At 38.7% G+C, this 8715-nt stretch overlaps 1 long non-coding RNA gene across 2 annotated transcripts; it reads right to left on the bottom strand.

The window, feature by feature from the left end:
• Positions 1–2052: 2052 nt before the first annotated feature.
• Positions 2053–3218, bottom strand: LOC143419202 (uncharacterized). Of its 2 annotated transcripts, none has more exons than XR_013099181.1 (4): positions 3149–3218; positions 2781–2882; positions 2616–2692; positions 2053–2393 (listed from the first exon to the last, which is right to left on the bottom strand). It is a non-coding gene; the product is annotated as an uncharacterized LOC143419202 (long non-coding RNA). The 2 variants fall into 2 exon arrangements; XR_013099182.1 differs by having other exon boundaries at positions 2616–2689.
• Between the last annotated feature and the right edge of the window lie 5497 nt (positions 3219–8715).

Raw genomic sequence — 8715 nt, 5'->3', positions numbered from 1 at the left:
TTTCACTAGCAGGGACCAGACCCTCATTTTTAGTAGCAGATGGCTTGAGCAGAGTTGAGGCTGCAGTGGTGACTCAGGCCGGGCAGATTCCCATGTACTAATGATAACTGAATGAATTAAAAAAGAATAAACAGCTTGTAGTGCTGGGAAGGGGTCATTTATAGACAGAGACTCGGATGGAGCATGTGTGGAGGTGTGGTCCTGTTCCTGATATTCAGATACATTTTCCCCAAAAAGTAGCTGACATATGCCACCAAGTGGTGAAAGAAGTTTGCACAGCCTTCGCATAAGCAGGGCTTTTAACGTTAATACCCTTGATTGATTTAACAAGGAAAATTATTATATTACAGCCGCAGGATAAAGAATATAAATAGTACAGAGTTACAGTTTTTTCTGATTGCTTAAGCACATTTTTTGTAACTATTGGCTAATTTTGCAAAACTCTTCACACAAATAAGAAAACCTGTCACCCAATAATCAAAACATTGTAGTTCTCTTGCAAAAGCAAACACAGCTAGATTAACTCTTCACACCTTTGTAAAAATGGTGTTTCCGTATCAAACAGTACACACAAGCCATCATCTACTAAGCACACAATGCGCCAACTGCACACTGATGGTATGAATACAAAACACATCTGGCTTTTGCTTTCTCTGTGCACAAGGTAGGCTATGTCAGTCTGAGCTCATACTTCTGTCATAGATCCATAAGCATAGAGGGATCCAAACTTCAAGTACTGGTGTTTATTCAAACACATCAAAACAAACACAAGTGTTCATTTCCAAGTATAGGATTATTTGCAATCGCCATAATGACTATATGGGTTACTTGGTCTGCAGTGAACATGCTTCCTCTGCCCCCAGCATCTGGTCATCTAGCAATTCTGTAAAGTAACAATTTCAGTATTTGTACATCAATGGTATTGGTGTGTTTCTCATTGGCATATGGCAGTGCTACAAATCTTTGTGCGAAGTGACTGTGCTAACCGATTCTCATTTCAAGATGTCCTTATGGTACTTGCTACAGTGTAGCGGCTCGAGTTAGGCTGGACCCGTTGGCCAGCTACCCTCAGGGTATTGTAGCTCTGATGTCATCAGCAATTCTATTTCTTACTCTTCCTACCCTTCCTCTCCCCCCTCCTCATCTTCCTCTCCCCCCTCCTCGTCTTCCTCTTGCTCCTCCTTGTCCTTGTCGTCCTCTTCGTCCTACTTCTTCACCTCCACGTCCTCTTCCTCGGCCTCCTCTACTTCTCACTCTTTCTGCTCCCTCCATTGTACTCCGCACACACAGCTTACCTGTATTATAGTGCTTAGGCTGATTGCAAAGTGAACTAATTATCTAAAAAAGTTTTCACATGTGAAAGTGTGCCAGACAGTTGGCAAATTAGTGTTAATGATAGCCATACATGTGTATACTTTTGCTAGGAGTGTGTTGGAAATTTGGTAATTGAGTGTTGTGCAGTGAATTGTGCCTACAGTTTTGCAAAGTGTGTGTTACAAAATTGCAAACTGAGTGCAAAGCAGTTTTTGTGCTTTTAGTTTTGCAAACTCAGTGAGTGGTTTTGCTATAAGTCTGAATAGTTTTAGAGATTGTGCTACAGGAATCACAGTTAGGGTTTAAGCATTCAGAAAAAACTGTAACAACAAAGTTAAAGGCACAGGCGCACAGCATTACTCTATAAAAGTGCAAAAATTTAAACCAATAATATAAAAAAAGACTAAAACTAATTATAAATCCAAGATTTGCATGACAGTACTGTGATTACACTAAAGTTCCACTGTTGAAATATTTTCATAGATATGCTTATTTATTTATATCGATGTAAGTACGTCATGGGTGACAACTGCTACACTGTTACATACATCGGACGGTTCCATCCAATGTATGGAATTAGAATAAACACTGTATTTCCTTTTATCTGTAAAATCATATCAATTAACTGCCTTTGTCAGAAATGTTTAATTGCAACAAATATAAACGTATCATAAAAATAACTTGACTTGTGACTGTTTATGTTTAAATGGGGCAAAAACAGACAAGAATGACTAAAATTTTAGTTTAATTTGCAGATTAATTTACGTTACATTGATGTTAGTCATTTGCATTTGAGGTTTCCCACAGTTTCAGAAAAGATTAGCTGTGTAACTGTTAATGTTAAAGACAAATTAAACAGGATGATCTCCATACAGGTGAGAGCCAAAGACTGACCTCAAATGCACACAATGTTTATCTTCAATTGGCATTATGGAAATTTCCATTACAGTAGATTTCTTCAGTTGTGACATTCTCTAAGTCTGGTTCATCTTCACCTAAATCTTCACAGTCATTCACGCACTCTGCAGTTCGGACGTCTCCTTATTTGAGTATATCACAACGTCTTGACTTTCATAAATCTATTCAAACAATGAACAACACATGATGATGTTATGGACGTTGCTTGGAATAACAGTGATAAAAATAAAGAAAGTAAAAATTAAAAACAGTAAAATGTAAGAGAAAAGTGCAAATTGTATTAATAAATAATATGTACAGTTAGTTGTGTTGCCCAGTTTGGTATAATAAGGCTTGTTATAGCTACAGCACACTATTAAGTCTTTGAACTTTAGTTTTCTTACTTTATTTTCTGCCACACGCATCACTTCCTCTAAAGCATCTTCGTTCTGTGCATTTCTGTTCATGACAGTTTCATCTTCTGAAAACACAAAGCGTAAAACATGGTTATGCTCTTTACAGATGCACATTTGAGTACATTTTTGAATGCCAGTGAATCCAAAATGTACCTTTTGCTTTCTGATGTTTGCACTTATAAACTATAACTGCAAAGACGCATATCAGTAGCAGCAGCAGGGGACGAACAGTGTAACCCACATAGTGTCCTGCATCTGAAAAGCAGGAAACAAAAAAGAAACATTACACTTTCAAGTACATAAATGCAGAACTGTGGGCTCATATTTTCTTTTTATCAATATTTTTACATGTTATCATAATTATTTTATTTCTGGTGTGCTCACCTACAGCTGTTTTTGACTCTCAGGATCATTTTGAATGACTTACATTCACTCCATTCCGAAAATTAAACATTACTTTTGGAGTAGGTACATATTAATCAACAGCAGTTCATACTGAAAGACATCTTTAACAGGTTTACCGGTAATTTGTGTTGAAGTTTTTCCAGGCATTTCGACTGTGGAAGGAACAGTGCTGGTGTGCTGGAGAAAGACTGTTGGAGAACAATACTCTTACTGCCATTAGCGACTTTATTTTAATACAAGAAGCAGAATCACAATATTGTATTAATCTTAGAGGAAATTATGTGGTCACAATTGTTTCAAGACAGTAAGAACTTTAACTGTAACTATATTAAACAAAATAATACAAAGTTACAAAATATAACAAAACAGCTCTAATAAATGCAAAAAGATCGCTACACATGTACAATGACAAGGGCTATTCTATTCTATTCTATTCTAAATAGCACTAATTAGAAATATCCTAGTATATTACACAAACTTAAATGTATATGTAGTTGTCATTGAGGTGCCCCTCAGTGTCAGTGTCCACTGAATGCCATGAGTCATGTGGAATATTCAACATCTATGGCTTATTTAAAGAAACATATGACAATGATTTAAATTTTAATTTTAAATTGAAGTCTTATCAAAATTACAGTGTATGTCTCGTAATCTGTTTTACATATAAAAAGTGGTACAACTATTTATTTTTATTTTCATCTAAACGTGTTCATTAGTGACTATTTGTGAACATCACAGAACATCACAGAGAAAGAGCAGGAAGAAACATTATCTTGTAGTGTGAATCTGCTTTGACTGGTCATGTCAGCTGTTGCAGTGCCTGTCTTTCTCATATATATATGTACATATGTACATATGTACATATGTACATATGCAAATAGTAATATTTCATGAGAAAAAAGAATATTTTGTTAGAATAATAATTAGTTCATCGTATGATTATTTCCTGTAACATCTATTAGCTCTGCGAGGCTGGAGGAGACTGTGTCTACATTGAAGCCACCAAAAATGTAAGTATGCAGTGGTAAATGAGGTTTTCAACAGTCCTATTTTTACACCTGTGTTCGCAGTCATCACACTGCAGATGACACGATGACATGAAACATTGATGCGATAGGCTGAGAAAAGGGTGTAACTTACAGCTCTAACCATTTTATTTTCATGTACACAAGACACATTCATCTCACCAACTGACAGCTGAATCTTGGTGTAGTTTCCAGGCCTCCTCTCTGAGTCTGACCCACACCAGTATGTCCCAGCATCTGCTTCTTCCAACTTTGTGATCACCACAGAGAAAGAGCTGGAAGAACCATTACCTTCAAGTTTAAACCTGCTTTGACTGGTTATGTCTTTGCAGCTGTTGAGCTGCTCTCCCTTACAGAGGAACTTCCTGTTCCTGTCCCAATGTTGTGGAGGATAAGGACACTGCAAAGTTAGTGGATGTCCTACAGTACCATTTATTTTAGTTGACTTGACACAGCACCACTCTGTCAAATGGAAAGAAAAACTATTTGCGTTTCAAAAAATATTAAACTTTCTTAAAGACATTTTTTAGAAGAAGCTGTTTTCTTTTGATTGGTGTAATGAACTATTATAATGACCTCTCACCTTTGACTTCCAGCTCAACAGCAGAGAAAACATCCAGGTCCGAGTTTCTTTGGACACCACAGAGGTATGATCCTGAATCACTTTTGGTTAAACTGCTAATTTTCACTGTAAATTTTCCTGACATTTTGTCATCATCAAGTCTGAATCGCCCATTTTGTTTGGTGTCAGAGGTGATCAGTGCCTGCTGCAGACATGTGGAGGGCCGTGTTCCTCTGCAGATGTACTTTAGACTGTTCTGGTACTGAGACTCATACGGACAACTGACAGACTCAGAGTGTCCCTCATAACTTTGAACTTTGGTCACAGTGTCACAGCAGCTGTCTGTTGAAAATGCAGACGGCATCAGTAAATGTGTTAAAGCCACAGAACAGATATGATCATTTATATTTAGCTTGCTGATTGAGATCTTAAGAAAAAAACGAATACAGCTGAACCAATTATAAAGTGTATGTTTGTGTGTGTGTGACTGTGTGTGTTGCTGTTTGGAGAAGACTTTATTTACCTTTTACTAATTTAAGCTTGACTTCAGTGTAGATATCTTTTCCAGTTATGGTCACTCCACACCAGTATTTCCCAGCATCCTCAGAATGAAGATCAGAGATGGTCGTTGTGAAGATTCGTGCTGTTTTGTCTTCATGGATCCTGTATTTGTTTTTCACTGGTTTTGAAGTTGTAATAAGAACATCACTGTTGCCACAGTCGTTCTTACACAGATACTTCTCATAAGACTCGTAACCCTGGCCATAGGAGCAGGAGACATTAACCTCACTCTCCAGGTATCCAGTCACATGGATCACCCCGACTGCATTGATCAAACACCTCAGAGCAACTGCAAAGAAAGTATTACACATATTTCACTGTTTAATTTGTTATGTTAGCATTCACAGTAGCAATGTTAGTGCTGTATACACGATGGACAAGGTGTGGTATTCTGCCCGTTACTGCAAAAACAGATCTTTATATTTAATCTAAATCTACCTTTGGTCTGTTTATGTATTTACTCATCTAAACAACTTACCACAGATGGTGAACAGCAGGTTTTGAAAGCTCCACATCTCTGCTTTGCTCCGTAAAAATAGAAACCTAAACGGAAATGTACTAAAAGTATGACCACATCAGTTTGAGTTCCTGCATGTCATGGCAGTGTTGAAGCCTTTAACTTCTGCATTTAGACAACATTTTTAAACTCTTACATTTAGATCATTTGTATTGCACATACAGTACATATGCAACATTTTGCTTCTTTTTGTTTTATTGTCAAATGATTGACAAATATTAAAATAATTTCATAGTGCACAAACATACTAGTTCTCACAGCTCTTAAGTAAACAAGAGACGCACACACATACATACAATATGTATGGTTGAGGACACTCCAAAGTCCGCGGATGTGCTGCAGTGCCATTTTTTCCATTTGATTTGAGAGTGTTGTAGGGCAGCTGGCTGGAAATATGTTCTTATGTTAACTTCTCCTTGCCTTTAAAACTCAGGTGGAGTTTCTGGGCTGGCTTCTCTCTGCTGCTCCGCTCCTGGGTGGAGTTTCTCAAATGAAACAATCCTTCCTACACTTGCCTAGTCGTGGAGTATATCAAGCTGGAAGTTGCAACAGTTCTCTTCTAGATTGTTGTTAGTATGTGGTGACTATTAGGCCATCTCTGTTACCTGTTACTTGCAAGTACCTGCTTGTTCTAACCCAGTCTTGTCTTACTTCTCCTAGTTACCTGCTCCACACCATCACAGAACCCTTGAATATCTGGAAACCTGTTGCCTGTGGAAACCTTCAGTTCTACTTACCAGCTCTAACACCAGCTTTCTGTAATCTCTCATAGGAAGGACTTACATGTGCAATAACTACCTCCGAGGCTCCTCTCACTCCTAACAAAAGTAAGACTATTAATCACTGTCTTCGTCATGAACTCCAATTAATCCTTTGTCTCCTCTCTAACAGAGTTCCCATATGCCAGTTTGTAATGATGGTGAATTCTACCACAAACTGCTTTCAAACCACAAACAAGTCAAACAGAAACACTTTAAACCTGCCAGACATTATTTGAATCTGCTCTTTGGGTCTGCTTTTTGCCAAAACATGACAGTGCGAGAGTTTGCTTCGACACTTAGACTTTAACTTCTGGGATGACAGCCAGCTCTGTCTACTGACATGTAAGATTACAGGGAGTGCAGAATTATTAGGCAAATGAGTATTTTGTCCACATCATCCTCTTCATGCATGTTGTCTTACTCCAAGCTGTATAGGCTCGAAAGCCTACTACCAATTAAGCATATTAGGTGATGTGCATCTCTGTAATGAGAAGGGGTGTGGTCTAATGACATCAACACCCTATATCAGGTGTGCATAATTATTAGGCAACGTCCTTTCCTTTGGCAAAATGGGTCAAAAGAAGGACTTGACAGGCTCAGAAAAGTCAAAAATAGTGAGATATCTTGCAGAGGGATGCAGCAGTCTCAAAATTGCAAAGCTTCTGAAGCGTGATCATCGAACAATCAAGCGTTTCATTCAAAATAGTCAACAGGGTCGCAAGAAGCGGGTGGAAAAACCAAGGCGCAAAATAACTGCCCATGAACTGAGAAAAGTCAAGCGTGCAGCTGCCAAGATGCCACTTGCCACCAGTTTGGCCATATTTCAGAGCTGCAACATCACTGGAGTGCCCAAAAGCACAAGGTGTGCAATACTCAGAGACATGGCCAAGGTAAGAAAGGCTGAAAGACGACCACCACTGAACAAGACACACAAGCTGAAACGTCAAGACTGGGCCAAGAAATATCTCAAGACTGGTTTTTCTAAGGTTTTATGGACTGATGAAATGAGAGTGAGTCTTGATGGGCCAGATGGATGGGCCCGTGGCTGGATTGGTAAAGGGCAGAGAGCTCCAGTCCGACTCAGACGCCAGAAAGGTGGAGGTGGAGTACTGGTTTGGGCTGGTATCATCAAAGATGAGCTTGTGGGGCCTTTTCGGGTTGAGGATGGAGTCAAGCTCAACTCCCAGTCCTACTGCCAGTTTCTGGAAGACCCCTTCTTCAAGCAGTGGTACAGTAAGAAGTCTGCATCCTTCAAGAAAAACATGATTTTCATGCAGGACAATGCTCCATCACACGCGTCCAAGTACTCCACAGCGTGGCTGGCAAGAAAGGGTATAAAAGAAGGAAAAACTAATGACATGGCCTCCTTGTTCACCTGATCTGAACCCCATTGAGAACCTGTGGTCCATCATCAAATGTGAGATTTACAAGGAGGGAAAACAGTACACCTCTCTGAACAGTGTCTGGGAGGCTGTGGTTGCTGCTGCACGCAATGTTGATGGTGAACAGATCAAAACACTGACAGAATCCATGGATGGCAGGCTTTTGAGTGTCCTTGCAAAGAAAGGTGGCTATATTGGTCGCTGATTTGTTTTTGTTTTGTTTTTGAATGTCAGAAATGTATATTTGTGAATGTGGAGATGTTATATTGGTGTCACTGGTAAAAATAAATAATTGAAATGGGTATATATTTGTTTTTTGTTAAGTTGTCTAATAATTATGCACAGTAATAGTCACCTGCACACACAGATATCCCCCTAAAATAGCTAAAACTAAAAACAAACTAAAAACTACTTCCAAAAACATTCAGCTTTGATATTAATGAGTTTTTTTGGGTTCATTGAGAACATGGTTGTTGTTCAATAATAAATTTATTCCTCAAAAATACAACTTGCCTAATAATTCTGCACTCCCTGTATACTGTTGTTGTATTATAAACAACAGTCTAAGGAGCTTGGAAAGCCTGAAGAGAAAGAGAAAGAACACACACATGTAAAAGAAGCTCTCAAAACATGCAGTTATGCTAATTGGCTTTCATCAAGTCAGCAAAGATGCACGGGAAAGAAGATCAGACACCATCTAGGGAGGATAAGAAAGACAAACACAACAACATTGTCATCCCCTATGTGGCCTGTGTATCAGAAAAACTCACGAGAGTCTTCTCCAAGCACGACATCCCAGTTTACTTCAGACCCAGCAACACACTCAGACAGAAACTGGTTCAGCCCAAAGACAAAACTCCTAAACACAAACTTAA

Source organism: Maylandia zebra, linkage group LG6 (genome assembly GCF_041146795.1).
Source record: "Maylandia zebra isolate NMK-2024a linkage group LG6, Mzebra_GT3a, whole genome shotgun sequence".
NCBI lineage: Eukaryota > Metazoa > Chordata > Actinopteri > Cichliformes > Cichlidae > Maylandia > Maylandia zebra.
This window is presented reverse-complemented; position numbering and strand designations above follow the sequence as displayed.